Consider the following 15,533-nt stretch of genomic DNA (forward strand, 5'->3'; position numbering starts at 1 on the left):
CTGAGGAGATACACATAGACCAGGTTAATTTGACACTTCTAGAGCCTTCTTATGCAGGAAATCATCCTTCTCCTTCCTCCTTTAAAGTGATAAAACTTAACTCCTTAACTGAAGTTAGCTCACTTGTTATACTCGACTTGTTATGTCCAGATGAGGAGGAGTGATCTTTTTTTTGAAAGCCCTCCTCACTCACCCTCAAAAAAACATTTTAATGGTTCTGAATACGTAGCCAAATCCTACATTAGTTAAAATGATAAACCAATCAAAATTAAGGAGTGAATTAAAAGTTTTTCTTAATGACAAACTTTATTATTTACTTACTAACAACATGAAAATTAATAAATGTGACAACAAACACGTGCAAACACATGGGTATAAAGTCAAAATGGTCCAGTACTAAAGGAAAGATCAAGAATGGGCAGTTTTAAGAAGTCTTTAGAGGCTTTGAGGTGTTAGATTTTAACCTGAGACCATGGTTGTTTACTGATTGACTTGTATCCTCAGCAGTGGTGAAGCTTGCAGATATTTGTGAGTTCTCAGTGAATGGATGTTTCGCTGACTTGCTGTTCTTTGGGTGTTACCTTCTGAGGTGCTGACAGAAACAAAAGGAAGAAGAAAGCAATTCTTCCAGATCTGCTATTGCACATCCATTTTATTTCTCTTCTTCTGTTTAGACCCAAAAACTGTTGTCTGAAATATAGTTCATCTGCATATTCCAGCATCTGACTTCATAATTCTTTCAATCCAGATCATCTGCGAGCAACTTTCATCCCAATATGCAAGCATTATAGAAAATTGTGAATCAAACAGGGGATACAGATTTGAGTTACAATGCCTTTTTGCAATCATGTTAATTTCAGCTTATTTATTAATAGTTTCATGAGCTTAGATCAACCGGGTCAAATGCATCCGTCATAATTCAGTGTTTTCCCTTTTTAAAACAATTTTAGCCCACAAAAGGTCTTGAATAATGAAATCACATGATGGAAGTCAAAAGTTAATGTATCACTATTCTGATAGGTGTCAGGTGTTGTTTGCCAATTCTCGCACAAAACAGTTTCATCATACACAAGTCTCTACGTAAGTGCAATGTGTTGTTATTGTCAACATCATCACAGTCACATGGTTATGATGAAATCCTTTCTTGCCTTTTCCTTCTCCATTGCAGCAGCTGCCTGGCCTGGAGTCTCTATTGCACTGAGTCTGGATTCTAGTTATGCCCTTCCTTGGATCCAAACATTGAAGTCATTCAGCCACCTGCATTCAGTGATAAAATGCATATTTGGAATCTGTTCTGAAAACAAAAGATGTTCGAAATCACAATGGGTCAGGCAGGATCCATGGTGAGAGAGCAAGCTAACATTTTGATTCTAGATGAGTTTTCATCAAAGGTGTGTGTGCGTGTGTGTGTATGTGCCTGTGAGTGTGTGTGCGTGCATGTGTGTATGTGTGCCAGTATGTGTGTGTGTGTGTATGTGCCTGTGAGTGTGTGCGCATGCATGTGTGTATGTGTGCTTGTATGTGTGTGTGTGTGTATGTGCCTCTGTGTGTGTGTATGTGCCTGTGTGTGTGTCTGTGTGTGTGTGTGTGTGTGTGTGTGTGTGTGTCTGTGTGCGCCTGCCTGTGTGTGCACTCCTGTGTGCGCACATGTGTGTGTCTGTGTGTTTGATATTGCAATTTTTTTTCTCAGCATTGATAAGTAAATAAGGGATTTCATTTTTCTTTCACTCAAGAAATTCCCTTTTTAAATCTCTTTGTCTGTTTCTCGCTTTTAAGAATCTCTTTCGAATAGATCTCCAGCTTTTGATCATCCGAGTGAACAAGTCTGTCAGTGCCTCTATTCTAAGTTTCCCCCAGTACCTCTTCAAATCACCTTGGAACATTGTCTGTATGGAAGGCATGGATAACATTTAAAACTGACGGCTACGGTTACGACGAGCATTCTGTTCATTTCGAGAATGTGAAATTATAAATCCTTTCAATTTGTACTGCTGGGATCTTTCCGCCAAGAATAGGAAATCCTGTTTCATTCATTCAACTCAGGAATGCCTGCTCAATTTCCTGTGTATGACTTGGAATTGCCTTCCTTTAAAGTGCTGCCACAGAAATGGAGGGAAGAGACTGGTGACTGAGGACATGTAGGCGTGGACAAGACACTGACAGCAGGAAGCTTTGGTAACATTGCAACCTGCGCAAAGACATAATTGATCGAGAAAAATGGTTTCAAGCACCACACATGTCTCATTAATCTTTATACAGAAGCCTTCCTCCAAATATAACCAGTTCGACGATGTAGAGATTCACTTTCATGTATGATGTTACATCATGAGGACACAACTTACATGTGATATCTTATTGATTTGGATCTCCTTTAAATAAAAAGCTGCACACTGACTTCACGACTGCAGTAATTGGATACAAAATGGGCTTGACAGTAGAAGACAGAAGGTGGCGGTGAGGGTTGATTTTCAGACTGGAGGACTGTGACCAGTAAGTATTCCACAGGATTAGTACTGGGTCCACTTTTGTTTGTCACTTATATAAATGATTTAGATGGAATATAGGAGGCATGGTTAGGAAGTTTGCAGATGACACCAAAACTGAACCTATAGTGGACAGTGAAGAAAGTTATCTAAGGTTACAAAAAGACCTTGATCAATTGGGTCAATGAGCTGAAGAGTGGCAGATGGAGTTTAATTTGGATAAATACGAGGTATTGCATTTTGGTAAAACAACAAAGGCAGGACTTGTACAATTATAAGTTGGGCCCTGGGTAGTGCTGTAGAACAGAGAGATCTAGGGGTTCTGGTACAAAATTATTTTAAGTTTGTGTCACATGCGTAGACAGGGTGGTTAAGAAAGTATTTAGCATGCTTGCCTTCATTGCTCAGATCTTTGACTATAGGAGTTGCGACTTCATGTTGCAGTTGTATAGGACATTGGTGAAGCTTCTTCCAGAGTACTGTGTGCATTTCTGGTTGCCCTGCTATAGGCAGAATGTTATTAAATTGGACAGAGTTCAGAAAGGACTTACCAGGATTTTGCTGGGAATGGAAGGTTTGAATAATAGATAAGCTGGAAGCTGGGACTTTTTTCACTGGAGCATAGGAGGTTGAGGGGTGACATTATTGAGGTTTAAAGGATCATGTGGGGCATAAATATAGTAAATAGCAAAGGTCTTTTCCCTGAGATGGGGGAGTTCAAAACTAGGAGGCATATTTTTAAGGTGAGAGTAGAAAGAATTAAAAAAGGACATGAGGGGCAACTTTTTTACACAGAGACCGGTTCGTGTGTGGCATAAAATGCCAGAGGAAGTGATGGATGCAGATCCAGTTACAATATTTAAAAAAAATTTGAATAAGTACATGAATAGGAAAGGTTTGGAGGGGCATGGGCCAAAAGTAGGCAAGTGGGACCAGTTTGTTTCGGGAACTCTGTAGTGTAGTCTAGTTGGACCAAGGGGTCTGTTTCCATGTTGCATAACTCTATGACTCTCTGACATTGGCCAACCTGCTGTAAAGGTTGCAGGGCTGTGGCAATGCTGTTGGCACACTGCCACCTCCCAGTGCAATCACCTGGCTGCCTTCGTGGACAGGCTGGTAGCTGCCATGGAGGGCCAGGCATAACAGTCTCAGAAGCTGTTTGACGTACATACGCTCCAGCTCTCCATCACTCCGGCCATCGATGTTCAGCTGCAACAACAAGGTGGGGAGAAAGAAGGACCTTGAGTTATCTCCTGGTGGTGCTAGTAGGCAGTCAGCCTGAGGGAGGACCACACATAGGCCGCCAAGAATTCCTCTCTCAGGACTCCAGCAGAGGGAATCGGCCTTCCACCTCCACTCTGCCTGTCACCACCCTCCCCCGCCAGCCCGATGGGAGCTCAAGCTGAAGAGTGCGTCCCTGCCTCTGGCCAGCATGCCTGGCCCTCTAGCCACAAACACCCCTGGGGTCACCTGAAAAACCCGGAGGCCTATAGGCTCCACTGTAGGGCAGGGTCTCTCCATCCAAGCTGTGGAACCTACGAATGCAACCTGACATAGTGGGAGGGAAAGAAAGTAAACCTTCTGAGGCAGGTAGGAGACACATTACAGTAAAAAAACGTTATTTCATTTTTATATATTGTCACATTTCTTCACCAATTGCGTGTGCAAATATCTGTCTCCCCACACCTACAACGTTGAAGGTACAAAGTCTAGCCATCCTTGGCACGACACAATGTTTGATGGCTCAGTCTGTGAAGTGAGAAGCTCCTATACCTTCTGGAGGCTATGGATACATTGTAGGTGATCACTACTTTGACATCTAGGGTCAACCTTTCCAGGCAGCCAAACTGAGCATGTGTGTCACAACCAGTAGTGGTATTGCCTTGTAACGTTATTTCATTTGCAAGGAGCAGTTGGGCGAGGATTTGGACTACATGCTGCACGCTGATGCCTAAGGGTCACAAAGTATATAGTGCTGGCAGGTTTGACGTAGGGGTCTGTGTATAATGCGTTGAAGTGCTTTGCATTGCTCAAAATTGAAGCCTCCTCCTACACCAAATGAAACACTTACCCTGCCCTCTCTGTGTGTGGCTGCAGCCATTTTAATTTTCATTGCTCCACTTGTCATTTACAGCACGGTGGAAGGAAATAGCAGTCGCTCCCTAAACAGGGTTGGGCTTGGCATCTTCTTTTCGGTGAGTCTCCAAATGTAAACATTCCCTCCTTGGCAGTCCTCCCTGTCAACCCACAGGCTCTGAACTCGCCCAGATCCCAACCCAACCCATCTACCTGAATCTTCATCTGCCCATTTCACCAACCCCCACCCCCCAACACTCCTCCCACCCTTGCCATCCTCAGGCATATTGACTTAAGATGACAGATCAAGTAGACTACTGATGTCCCCACCCACCCTGGAAAACAGGATGTGACTTAGAGTTGATGACCCCACCTCCTCGCATTATCCCAAACTCTTCAATGCTCTGTTGACTCACCCAGCTTACATATTGACTCGTCCCCCCACCCCATTCCCAATAGCTATCTCCCCTACATCACAGCATTTTACCTCCAATCCCCAAGATTAAGTTCCTCAGCTTCCCCCCTGCAGCAGTGGCCTCTGATAAGCTCCCAGCATCCCTTGAGTTTGAATGGATGGACACCTCAGGACTGACCATGGATCGCTCCCTCAATGGCTTTAGCTGGATGGCCCCGAATGATGAGTGACCAGGACCCTGACTGATCTCTGCTCAGTTCTCACTGCTCTGTTCCCACCGCTCCCTGGACTAGTTTCACTGGATCCACTGGGCTGACTATGGCCCTCTCCTTGGACTGTGGAAGTACACACCCCGTGACCCTGACCACCCCGAATGGCTGACTAACCATCCCCAAGCCTCTGGAATGATATCAGACTGACTGTGTTGAAGCCCACTGACTGAAGGATGTCCCTGTGGACCTGAAAATGGACTACTCCTCATAAACATCAAGACATGGCCAATTGCTTGAAGCACAGGCGGGTGAGATTGACACTGATGTGCTGGCACATGATACAAGTTTATAGCACAATGCTACACTGTAACATGTCCACCACCTTGAGTGATGACTGCCAACAACCATATCGAGGTGTTTGGCTTTGTGCCTGGCACTAAGGGCAAGGCAGAATAAAAGTGCTTTGGGCATTGCAGCTCTGGCTAGAGGGGACAAGACAGTGAGCAATGTCGTGCACAAAGCAAGTGAACTTGAAGAAAGGAAGCAAGCAACCCTGGTCCAATCTACGACCTGGCTGCTCAGTCCTGTGTGCACAGTATCCTGGCGCAGAAGTCTAGTGAACGGTGCTAGTGCACTCCAAACTGCACCATTTAAATACAGAAGGGTGCTGTCAGTGGATTGGAGACATGTCTTGAGGGCGAGGTGAGGCTGGGAAGTGTCTGATGCCAATGTTCATGGACATGGGGTGCGTGGAGTCACTGCCAGAGCAGTGTGCCTTGAGATGTTGGTGCCAGGGGTCCAAGGCAGAGGTCCCAGGCAAACAAGTGGGCAAGCTGGAGTTGCCAAGCAACCACTCTAATTTGCGTGTCAGCTTTCTCGCCATCTAGTTCCTATCCAGTGGGTAGGAGAATGAGAAAGTGAGTGTTAATATGGGCAGATTTGGTCATAATGAGGCTATTGAGATTTAACTGAGTAAATTTGGTTTCTCACCATTCTTCAGCGGGAATCAGGTTTCGGGAATCAGGTTTCGTCAATCGACAATTAGTTGGAAACTTGGGCGCGACACTGAAAAGGCTCTGACAGGATATCGCATCTGATTTTCCCAACTTTCTCAGCATGGCCCACAGTGTCCGAAGCTTGGAACGATGTTTTTACTGATTACTTTCTTACTTTTGTTCCTTTCTCTTACTTCCGCATAAGACAAATTAAGAACGTTGTGCATCTACAACTGAAGAAAGGGCTCACAGAATTATGGGGACGCCCTGGAACCAGACAAGCAGCATTGAAGCTGCCATCAAAGGACACAACCTATCAGCAGCGGTGATGGTGACTATGGTCCTCGATATATACACAACAAGATACTTGCTGGCTGGAACAGCTAACCGTGTAAACTTTCCCAATTTGTTCTCTTTTGAGGTGCCAGACGCTCTTCCACAACAGACGGTAGCGGGCCAAGTGGACTTCCTTCCGGCCAGTGACTGCAGTTTTGTGGAGAGATGATCTTGCACCATAAAAGTTATCCTTCATTCAAGGGGCAGTTGGTGTGTGCTCATGCACAATGGCGAATGCTCTCTGTCCTGGTTTTCATTCATCCTAGTCCACCGTTCCAATAAAAGCTCACCACCACATCTAGCCTTAGGGTGGCTGTTGGGTGACAAGGACTGGCCCCTCTATAGCGGGCCAATGATTCATCTCCACAACTCAACAACATGTGGTCAGTGTGCCTTTAACAAGAGCCACGAGGCCAGGAAAACCATCATTGTAAAAATGACCCAGCTGCTGAATGCAAGGTTTCTCCAACCTTGTCCACTCTGAAGCTGTATTCACTGGAGCTGAACCCCAGTTCGTGGAGGAATTATTCTGACAGTAGGCGTCAGGTGAGTGCTGAACTTATCGATTTATACTCATTCCATCAGGGTGCTGGCTACAGGCAGAAACAGTAGCCTTTACCCACATTGTTTAGTCACACCTCAACTGAACAGTACATTGCTGTGGAAGATGCATCAGCCGTGTGGATGGTTAAGTGAGCACTTTGGCTATGACGGCCATATTCAGTGTGGACAGCAGCCATGGATTATGACCACAGCTCTGTCCTCTTCAATGGTGTTCTCTGGTCTACTCAGCCTGGACACCATGGAATACTGCCAAACGAAGGCTGCTTTCCCTGTAACAAATCGAGCTGATGCTATTCTGGAGATTGCGCATTGCTTATCTTCTGGTCGTGAAGAACACCCTGTTGATACGAAGAGCACAGATGGCTACATAGAGATCATGCATGGCTTATCATCATCACTGAATCAAAGAATTGTTCACCCTCAGGAGGCCACTTGGCCCATCTTGCCTGCACTGGCTCTGTGAATAAGCACCTCACCTAATACCACTTCCCCAACTTCTACCCCTTAACCTAGCTAGTTCTTCCTTTCAAGAAAATAATCCGGTTCCCATTCGAATGCTTCAATTCAACCTGCCTAGCAGCGCATTCCAGATCTAAACCATTCACTGCATAAAGGAGTTTCTCTTCATGTCGCCATTATCCCCTGTAGTTATATATATTGTACATGAGTTCGGTGCAGGAAGATGACAAGCAAACGGAGGTTTTTCCCAGAAAGACCAGGCAAAAGATGAGGAAGAAATGTCCTATACTTTCTGCTAGAGTCAGCTTGCAGTGAGCATATAGAAGTGCTGGACTTTCAAAGGCAAGTAACAGAATGGTTCCTTCTTGCATGTAGCCTCAGATCTGAGGAAAAGACAGTGTCCTCGATTGTGATGAGTTAAAAAAAAGTGGCAAATAATTAAAAAGGAGCTGAATTTTTGTTTGCTCCATCTGAAAGGAAGCAGTCAGGATAGGGCGTAATACTGGAGATTTCCTATAATTATAACCTCTTTCTGTGTTACAACATTCAGGGAAAATGAAAGGAGTGCTTTTGACACATTTGTTGGCATGAAATAATATCTGTCCCAAAAAAAAAATCCCCTCCAGCATCTTTCCATTAAGTACACGAGAGCAAGTTCAACTACAAGGAATGGTGCAAGCTTGCTTGAGATAAAGGGACCTATCCATTTTTGGGATAGTGTTTTTTCTCTACCCACCTGTCTTCACGTTAACTTCCTTAATCCCTGCAAAAGAAAAAGATACAGGCATTTAATTTCCTCTTCCAGGTTTCTAGGTTCCATTCTGTTACGAAATGCTGATGATGATTTTCTTAAACAAGACAATTTGTGTAAACATATTAAACATAGATTAAAGCAGTATGTTATATGTATTTACATAATATATAAAATGTATACTTTAAAGATTAAGTAGTGAGTTGCCAATGACAATTACATTTTAAGATGTTCTGTGTGAATTCCTGCCTCTCTCCTCACTTACTTGCCTTCATCGTATGATGGCTAAATCGCTGCTGACCTCAAATAAGTGGAATAAGTTATCAAGAGGAAGTACAGAATCTGCAACGGGATATGGTTAGGTTAAGTGAATGGGCAAAAATTTGGCAAAAGGAATATAATGTAAAAATACCTATACATTTTGGCAGGTTTAAGTCCCCAGGGCCTGATGGCCTACATCTTTTAGCCTTAAAGGAAGTAGCAGCTGAGATAGTAGATGCATTGGTCATAATATTTCAAAATTCCTTTGATTGGGGAAAGATTCCAGTGCATTGGAAAAATGCTAATGTGACAGCCTTATTCAAATAGGAAAGGAGGTGGAATGTAGGAAATTATAAATCAGTTAGTTTAATGCCTGTCATTGGGAAATTATTGGAATCCATTAGTAAGGAAGTAGCAATGGGACATTTAGAAAGTTAAAATGCAATCCATCAGAGTCAGCATGGTTTTATGAAGGGTAAAATGAGCTTCTCCAATTAGAATTAACTTTATTGTCATGTGCATACACATTAGTACAGTGAAAAGTTTATAAGTCACCACTTACAGCACCACAGAGTCATAGATTAATGTAGAGTTCTTCGAAGATGTAACAAGTGGCTAATGGCAGTCCTATGAATGCAGTATATCTGGGATCTGCAGAAGGCACTTGATCTGGTGCTGTGAGAAAGGTTGATGCTCAATGTAAGATTACATATGGTTAGAGGTAGTTTGTTAACTCGATGGCAGATTGACAAACCAACAGAAAGCTGAGAGTCAGGATAGTGAAAACAAGAAATGCTGGAGATCACAGCAGGTCAGGCAGCATCCATGGAGAGAAAGCAAGCTAACGTTTCAAGTCTAGATGACTCTTTGTCTGATAAAACGTCATCTAGACCCAAAGCATTAGCTTGCTTTCTCTCCAATGGATGCTGCCTGACCCGGTGTGATCTCCAGCATTTCTTGTTTTCAGTACAGATTCCAGCATCTGCACCTATATCCTGAGAGTGAGGATAAATGGGTCTCTTTCTGCTTGGCAATGTATAACCATTGTGTTGCTGCAGAGTTCAGTCTTTGGACCCCAACTATTTACAATCTACATTCGGAGCAGGGATAGAAGGTGCTGTGACCAAATTTGCAGATGGCATTATAATAGTTCAGAAAGTAAGTTCCAATAAAGAAATAAGAAAGTTACAAATTGATATGGATAGGTTACATGAATTGATCTAAATTTAGCTGATGGAGTTTAACGTGGATAAGTGTGAGGTTATCCATTTTAGTTAGGAGACTAAAAGGCAACTTATTATCTAAATGGAGGGAAACTTCAAAATGCTTTGATATAGAGCGATCTGGGTGTTCTTGTGCATGAATGGCAGACAAGAAATATGCAGGTAGAGCAGGCAATAAGGAGGCCAAATGGAATTTTGAATTTATTGCTAAAGGAATGGAATATAAAAGCAGGGAAGTGTTGGTGCAATTGTGCAAGGTATTGGTGAGACCATATCTGGGGTACTGTGCTCAGTTTTGGTCCCATTACTTGAGGAAGGATGTAATTGATGAGATGTGATCAGTTACGATCATATTAAACTATGGAGAGGGTTCAAGGGACTGAATTGCCTGCACCTGGTCCTAGTTCCTTATGCACCTTATGCACCTAATTGAATGTAGTGAGATTGCAGACCTCTGAGATGGAGAGGGATCTGTGTCTCCCGCACATAAACACAATAAGTCAGCATGCAGTTACAGTAAGTGATATAGAAAGGCAAATGGAATGTTGTTGTTTATTGCAAGGGAATGGAATATAAAAATAGGGATGTCTTGTAACAGTTGTATAAAGCATTGAAGCATTGTAGGACTATATCTGCAGTACTATGTACATTTTTGTTTTCCTTATTTAAGAAAGGATGTAAACACGTTAGAAACAGTTCAGTAAATGTTCTCTTTAATACCTGGGATGGGGTAGTTACCTTAAGAAGCAACAATCCTCTAGTAATAGCTCGTGGCTAAAACCTTCACTCAGATTGCCAACTTTCTTTGGGTGTAAGCCTGGAGGTTTGATCACATGACCTTGCCATCACCAACACATTCAAGCAACCCAAGCCACTAGCCCTATGCTACTTCCTGGCCTAAGTACTGGGACCCCACATGATCAAATGGAGTGGGGTCTGTGGACTAAGTATCAGTGGTCAAATGTGACTTTGCTACAGAAGCATTACACCATTCAGTAAATAGATCGTCCAATTCACAATGGTATGGCGGGAAGAGAGGGTACATGTTATGATGTAAACTTCTTTATTGGAGAAGGAAGCTGATATTACCTTCATTGGGCTTCTGGTTTCTTGGGTGGCAGAAAGATATGTGCAGGCCAAGCTGGCAGGTTTGCACTCAGTGTCTTCCCTCAGCTGAAGACTGATGTGAGGAGGAAAAGTGAGTCAGACGAGAGAAAGAAAGGAATCTAAACAGGAAAGTGGGGAGGCCCAAGGTAAATTCTCTAAGTTCCTGAGCTAGGGACACATAGCTTGGACCAGACTCTAGAGCTGGGGATAGACTATCTGCTCTTGTACTCTATTCCCAGCCCCATGTCTGTCATTTCTGTTATTGTACAGAAACAATGAAATGTTCACGCTGAAGGGAATTGATGCTGAAAAGGAAATTGAAGCACAGGCCCAGGTTGCTGCTTGGCCTGCTGTGTTCATCCAGCTCTACACCTTGTTATCTCTATGAATAATTTTGTGAGTTGTGTTACAGTTTAAGCAAGAATGGCTCAAAGGCAAATGACAGAAAATCTCCATCGAAGCCTGATTGAAAAGTTGGAAAGGACACATCCCAGAAGTTCATTGCTTCAAGCCTTGGAAATGTGGCAGTGGACTGGTGCTCCTCTAATATTTGAAGATGGTTCGAGGAAAATACAACGGCAAGTCAATTGAACATTTACTATTCAGATTTATTTAGCAAGAAGTATTGGGAAGTTGCACCAACGTTACTGAGGATCTGAACAAATAGCCTGTGCTGGCATGAAGGTGTTTCTGAACAATTCAGGCTCCTTGTGCTATTTAAATTCACTGAGAATATTCATATGTGTTTCTCATACATGTCAGTCATAAGGATAGCTGTACCCTAACACTTTGCCACAATATTTCTGATTTGTTTGGGATTAGATGATATGGTAAACTAACACCCGTCTGCCTTTTGCCTTTGATGCATGGCCTCAGGTTGAACTGGGTTTCAGATTCTTCTCTCTCTTCTCGCAGTCGGGGCCCCAAGATAAATAAGTAACAATAGCCCAGCAGCTAGGATCGCACATTCATTCTAAATGTTGGAGCGACAGGCCCAGGATGTCATCAAAATTCCACAATGCGGGTCAAATGGAGTTGATTTTGTTTCTCTGAAATATCCATTTCATACTCATCAGACAACTCTCAAACACCATGGAGTGGGGAAGTGGTGTAATGTACAACAGGGAGAGAGGAAGCTTGTGAAGCTCTTGGGAAAAAATTCAGCTAGATTCCACAAGAAGCAGAACTACTGCACATTTCAGTAAAATGTAGGGCTGAATCTTACTGAAAGTCAGAATCACTTTTGGCGAATTTCACGGAGGGTTTCTCTCCGCAAGGTCTAACGGGTTTTCTTGCGCTATCACTCTAACTCGCCTCCACATACGCACCGCCCATCCTTTTCTTCATGCGCCAGTGACGTAATTATTTGCCACTGCTGGGGCATCCTGGGATTTCTGCACCGGCACCCAATTTAGAAGGCAATCGTGTATCCAGTCTAACACTGTCTAACACTGCCTAACACTGCAATCCTCAACACCAACAGTAAAGGGACAGGGGTCGAGGAGCCTTGAGTTCCCTCTAGATGCCTCTTCTTCATGAGGAGACAGGATAGTCAGTAGGTATCCAGTCACTGGAGTCACCACATAGAGCACCAACCAGGAGGCTACTCTTGGGACACTCAAAAGGTGGCCAGCCCTTCCACCTCTAACCTGCCTGTGCCAGCATTCTCACGAATTATGTTTTCTTTGGTGTGTAGCCCTGAGGTCTGGGTGTAACTAGACTGGAAGCCAATTCTGCGAATTACGTTGCCATGCCAATAACTGTGCGCTGACCCATGTCGTGGAAGTCAGGAGAAACTTTGCCTGCCACCCTCCTGTTGGAGTTCAAGCTGAGGATTGTGGCCCTGTCTCTGGGCAGGACACACTCAGCATGACTGGGCCCACTAGATACAAACACCCCTGGCTCACCAAACCAAAATTCCAAGGCCAATGGGTCCTACTATATGGCAGACTCCCTCCACCCCAACTGCACACCCCAGGGCTGCTCTGGGAGCTAGTGGGAGGGAAAGGAAGAAGACATCCTTTGAGGGGAACATAAATAGCACAGTGACACTTCAATGTAAATACATCTCACGTTTCTAAGTGCATGTTCACTTTTCCTCATCAATGTCTGTCTAACTGCAACCAGAGGACTGGAAGTACAGAGCCTAGCTATCCATAACACTATGTGATGTTTTAGGATCCAAGGTGTGTAGAGAGCTTCATGTCCAGGCTAAGGGAACTTGGGAAGTGATTGCAGATTTGCCAAGTAAGGGGAATGTTTCCAGGCTACATTATATTGTTTGTTCATCATAGCCATAAATGGGACTGACTCCTGGTGTTGCATGTGGTCAAGAGTGCTTTAGGCCAGGATTTAGTATCCATACAGCATTTTAATACGTTAGATACATATAGCATGTTGTGCTGCTGTACCGTGTGGGTATCTGTGTAATGCTGTTAGTCTTAATAGGTCCTCACTTCACTCAAAAATAAAGCCCTTCCCTCAAGGAGTAAACCACTTAACGCTACACCACGCGGGGTAGGGTCACAGCCATTTGTAGTTCTATTGCGCACATTTACAGCACAAACAGAAGGAAACAGTGGCCTTGCCTCACACAGCGATTCTCAAGTTGTAGCTGTCTAGTTTCTACCTGGCAGGTGGAATAATGGGAAAATAAAATTATGTAATTAGGAGGATGTCAGTTAATGACAATTCGCACTAATAGGCCTTTCCCCACTCACCAGCGAGAATATCGTCTTGCTTTTAACACATGGTCCAAAAATGGGACTTCTTGCTCAAGAAAATCCGGAATGAACATTTCACATGATTTTCCCGACTTTATTGTCAGGTCTGAGAAAATTCCATACGTAGTTATGTTTGTTTTCTAAATGGACTCCCTCTGCTGGTACATCTTTACAGCAACTTTAAGTGGACAATATGTGCAATGCAATTTTCATTACAATATAGAGCAGGGAGAGAGGGTGCAGTACTAATCAGAAAGAAGAACCTGTGCAACATTAGACAGAGGACGTGGCATGGTGTAACCTTGGAGAGATGGAGCAGTGCAGCATCAGAGGGATCAATACAGCACAGGGAAAGAGGGATCAGTGCAGTATTAGAAAGAGGGAACAGTGCAGCAGGGAGAAAGGTAGCATGGAAGCATCAGAGAGGGGGAACAATGTAGCCAGGGGAGACAAAGAGAGCATCACTGACAACCACGAGGAACTGCCTGGCTTTGTGACTGCGCTAAAAGTCAATGCAGGGCAAAACAGAGATGATGTGACCACCTCAGTAGGTGCAAGGTGAATGGGTGCTAGGAGAACAAGCGAGCTGTACTGAGATGCTGGTCCACGCTATGAGTTGGTGCCTGTCCCTGCACACAAAGTGTCCCCGCAGTAGCATTCCAGTGATTGTTGCCAGTGCTCCCCGATGTGCAGTGTGGCAGTGCAGAAGCGTACAGTAAGTGAAACAGAGTTCTGCCATGATGGTGTGGAGAGTGGCTGTAGGGTATAAGCAGCCACTGCACTGGAGAGTGCCCTGAGATGTCAGTGCTGGATCGCTGAGATGTCGATCCAGAGGAATAAGCACCAAGCTGGAGCTGCATAGGCACCCACTCTAAATTTAATGTTGGAATTCTGGGCGTCTGGTTTCTATCTGATGCATGAGGCAATTAGAATCTGCAAATGAACGAGATGAGATTCAGTGTTAATGAGGATGTCGGTGAGCTATAATCCCTGTGGTTAGGCATCTCGATGCTTTCTAGTGACAATTCATCTCAAAGTCAGGAACTTTGTTGGACATTGTGAGTTATTGCTCCTACCACTGTCAAAGACATTGCCAATCTCTTTCATGATCCTCCAACATTCCTCGCCTATGTCTTTCAGGATCTTATAAGATGCCATCCTCTGTCTCCTCAGAATGATTGAAGGCGGTCAGTGGGGAATCTAGCATAAAGACTGCTCTTACATGAATGCAGACCAAATGGCAAATATATTGTAGCCTCTTTTACTTGGGTTTCCAATTTCCCCGTTCTTTCCCACTGTTGTCTTCTTAAATAGAAAGCAACGAATGAAAAGAGCACCCAAAATACCATGAGACAAGGGATTGAGAGAGAGTGGCGTGGGACTGCCCACATCTTCATATTGGAAAAAAAGAGGGCTGCTCGCAAATTATCATTAAGATCCAATAGGGGCTTTCGGTCACAAATAATGGAGGTGGGTTTTAACTCTCAATGTATCCGCCAGCCCCTGTTCAAGAAATCACACAAAAATCTTTTAACCATCTGGTGGCAAATAACTAAGTTCAGAGAAGCCTTACTTTGATGCGTGGCCCTTGCGTGTAAAGAGATCAAGGTGTGCGGAGAGAAAGCAGGAGTGGGATACTGAAACTGCATGATCAGCCGTGATCATGTTGAATGGTGGTGCAGGCTTGAAGGGCCAAATGGCCTACTCCTGCACCTTTTCTCTATGTTTCTGTATTTCTGTGACACAAAGGATGCTTAAAATAAAAGGCCCGATCTTGTAGCCTCCCTGTTTACAGGTCTAACAATGGTTTTGAAAGTGGATTAGTATGTTACTTTTAGAAAACCATTTTTTAATTGCTGCTCAAAGTGAAACAGCATGATGCCACGGAAGATCATTTCCAACTTATACATGATTCTGTTTTACAAATC

At 43.8% G+C, this 15,533-nt stretch overlaps 2 long non-coding RNA genes across 2 annotated transcripts in view; one reads left to right on the top strand and one right to left on the bottom strand.

Moving 5' to 3' along the window:
• Positions 1-851: 851 nt before the first annotated feature.
• Positions 852-15,533, bottom strand: part of LOC125483594 — a 29,594-nt gene continuing 14,912 nt past the window's right edge. Inside the window, exons 2-3 of the long non-coding RNA XR_007262544.1 lie at positions 8,277-8,303; positions 852-1,294 (exon numbers count right to left, since the gene is read on the bottom strand). This is a non-coding gene — a long non-coding RNA (uncharacterized LOC125483594). The remainder of the gene's footprint in view (positions 1,295-8,276; positions 8,304-15,533) is intronic.
• LOC125483593 lies at positions 1,147-2,394 on the top strand. The gene is made up of 2 exons (XR_007262543.1): positions 1,147-1,343; positions 1,777-2,394. It is a non-coding gene; the product is annotated as an uncharacterized LOC125483593 (long non-coding RNA).

The sequence above is a fragment of the Rhincodon typus genome, chromosome 7, assembly GCF_021869965.1.
Source record: "Rhincodon typus isolate 14 chromosome 7, sRhiTyp1.1, whole genome shotgun sequence".
NCBI classification, from domain to species: domain Eukaryota; kingdom Metazoa; phylum Chordata; class Chondrichthyes; order Orectolobiformes; family Rhincodontidae; genus Rhincodon; species Rhincodon typus.